Source organism: Stomoxys calcitrans, chromosome 3 (assembly GCF_963082655.1).
Source record: "Stomoxys calcitrans chromosome 3, idStoCalc2.1, whole genome shotgun sequence".
NCBI lineage: Eukaryota > Metazoa > Arthropoda > Insecta > Diptera > Muscidae > Stomoxys > Stomoxys calcitrans.
In genome coordinates this window covers 34,301,398-34,304,463 of record NC_081554.1, presented here as the reverse complement: position 1 = coordinate 34,304,463, position 3,066 = coordinate 34,301,398, and the positions used below count along the sequence as shown (strand labels likewise).

The following is a 3,066-nucleotide window of genomic DNA, read 5'->3' as shown; positions in this document are numbered from 1 at the left end:
TAAAAGGCGCATTAATAATCCAATTTCACTGAAATTTGACACAGCAGTAGTATCGCTACTAAAAAAAATCAATATTTTGTTATACACAATTGAACAATGACTTGTAATTCTTAGTGTTTGGTCCAAATCGGAACATATTTCGATATAGCTGCTATGGGTCATAAGTTATGCATTTTTCACCGGATTTTGACGAAAGGTGATTTACATATATACCCGAGGTGGTGGGTATCCAAAGTTCGGCCCGGCCGAAATAAACGCATTTTTACTTGTTTTTTATAGGCTGTAGCTTGATTTCAACAAACAGACATGGATGGATTATCTAGTGCTTATACCTCGTAGGGTTGAAAAAATATTTGGTTAGTTTTGGTCGGTTATAGCAGGATTTATTTTTAATTTTGGAAGAAAAGGAAATAATTTTGATGAGTGGCAATACTGCTCTAAAGTCCACTTTGATAATCCTGCCGAATAACACGTCAACCGGGAGACATTTAGCCGTAAAGACACATCGCCATAGCATACTCCTTCATTTGGAGAGACATCACGTTTCTGGTACCACTTCGTGGAGGACCGTCACCATCCGCTTGCCCTTGAGGTATTTGTCTCGTGCTCTACAAAAATTACCAGGTGTCACTCATTTCCTCACTTTCAGGTCAAACTATAATGGACTAATGGCCTATAAATATAAATATGGATTAACATTTTGTTTTCCAAAAAATGTCATTGGAATATGGCTTAATGTGAAATGCTTTAAATACGGCATGGGGAGTAATATAGTACAGACCTCTCTTGTTGTTGTTTCACTGAATAATTATTGATTTTGATAAAGGAGGAGATATAAGGTGATCAATATAATTTTATCGAGAGCATATTAATAAATTTTATTGCTAACACAGAACAAATTCCACTTCAAATCCACTCACTAGTTTAAAATATACTATATGGAGACCATCAACCTGCATACAATCTACATTTTATTGGCAACACACGAAAAATTGCCATTCATATTCTCGTTTGTGCTATTGCCAGCAATGACTGTGAATAATTAAAAAACCATTATTTTAAGGCATACAGATTCATTAAAATATTCGTTGCATTTTCCATTTACCCGCTTTTGGACAATTCAAGATGCATCACATGAAAATTTTCATATTCTTGAACCTCCAACTTGCTCGTATTGCGGGCACAACTCAAAATTGAAATGGGAAACCAGACCCCACTGTTGTTCAATTGATTTTTTTTTTTCTTTACTGCAATTTCCGCTCGATGTTTATTCATTAAATATTTACTATAGTTCATGAATGAAACAGCTTAAATCCGGCATTAAAACGACAAAAATGAAAGGAAAAATAAATGACATACGGTGTGTGACATGACCACCAGATGACAACTGTTCTGTCGAGAGGTCAAAAATATAAAGATTTTTTAAACAAATGCCATTAATATCCTTGCCTATATTCACAAGTGAGTAAAACACATAACATACACACTCTATCGAACGAACAGTGGTCAAATTCGAAAAAAAACTTATGCAGAAAACTTTAAACAAAATAACTACCTTTTAATTGCCGAGTCCCCACAAAGCGATGCCTTCTAGTAGAAAAGTTTACACAGCAGATTACCAAAGCAAATGCCTCAAAACTGTCGCTAGCACAAGGAGGGCATAGATAAGAACCGCTAAAAATTGTTTCAGATGTTCTCGCAGGAATTTGAACCAGCCGTTCAGCCTTAGAGACGGACATGGTAACCTCTGAGCTAGATGACGCTTCTTGTTTAACTTAAATTTTATTATAGCCACCACCAAAATGGGGGGTATATTCTTTCTGCACTTAGTTTGCAAACACATCAAAATATTGACTTCCGACCATATAAAGTATATAAACATATATACATATTTTTGATCGTCGTAATATTCTAAGACGATTGTGCGATGCCCACTTGTCTGTTCGGCCGACAGCGCTACCAGCCCATCTTTCTGAGTGGCTAAAACCCTTTGAATAGGAACAAAATTATCAAATATTCACAGTTTCTTATTTTGTTCACATGCTGGTTAAGTTCTTGAATCAGCCAGATCGCACTATCGGGTCTTTTCCGGTTTTCGAAGTCGCAAAACGAAACAAGTAAAAAGGCGTTAAGTTTGGCCGGGCAAAACTTTGGATACCCACCACCTCGGGTATATATGTAAACCACCTTTCATCATATTCCGGTGAAAATGCATAATTTATATCGACACATGGTCCCGATTTGGACCGAATTCGGCGCGGTCATTGAGTGATCTCATTAGTAAAAGTCATTGTTCAATTGTGTAGAATTTTGTTTTTTTGGTAGCTATATCCAAATATAGACCGATCTGAACCATATACGACACGGATGTCGAAAAGCCTAACATAAGTCACTGTGTCAAATATGGAATTATAAATGCGCCGAATTGGAATTATAAATGCGCCTTTTAGGGTGCCAAGACTTTAAATCGAGATATCGGTATATATGGCAGCTGTATCCAAATCTAGACCAATTTGGGCCAAGTTTCAAAAAAATGTCGAAGAGCCTAACACAACTCACTGTCCCAAATTTCGGAGACATCGGACAATAAATGCGCTTATCATGGGCCCAAAACCTTAAATCGAGGGGTCGGCCTATATGGCAGCTATATACAAACATGAACCGATCTAAGCCAAATTGAGGTAGGGTGTCGAAGGGCCTAACACAACTCACTGTCCCACAATTTTGGCGACATCGGACTACAAATGCGCCTTTTATGGACCTAAAACCTGAAACCGAGAGATCGGTCTATATGACAACTATATCCAAATCTGGACCGATCTGGGTCAAATTGAAGAAGAATGTCGAAGATCCTAACACAACTCACTGTTCCAAATTTCGGCGACATCGGACAATATATGTGGCTTTTATGGGCCTAAGACCCTAGATCGGCCGACCGGTCTATATGGCAGCTATATCAAAATATGGACCGATCTAAGTCAAATTGAAGAAGAATGTCGAAGATCCAAACACAACTCATTCTCCCAAATTTCGGCGACATCGGGCAATAAATGCGCCATTCATTGG

General features: G+C 37.8%; 1 long non-coding RNA gene across 1 annotated transcript; it reads right to left on the bottom strand.

The window, feature by feature from the left end:
* Positions 1-361: 361 nt before the first annotated feature.
* Positions 362-856, bottom strand: LOC106083239 (uncharacterized). The gene is made up of 2 exons (XR_001220603.2): positions 782-856; positions 362-673 (listed from the first exon to the last, which is right to left on the bottom strand). It is a non-coding gene; the product is annotated as an uncharacterized LOC106083239 (long non-coding RNA).
* Positions 857-3,066: the final 2,210 nt, after the last annotated feature.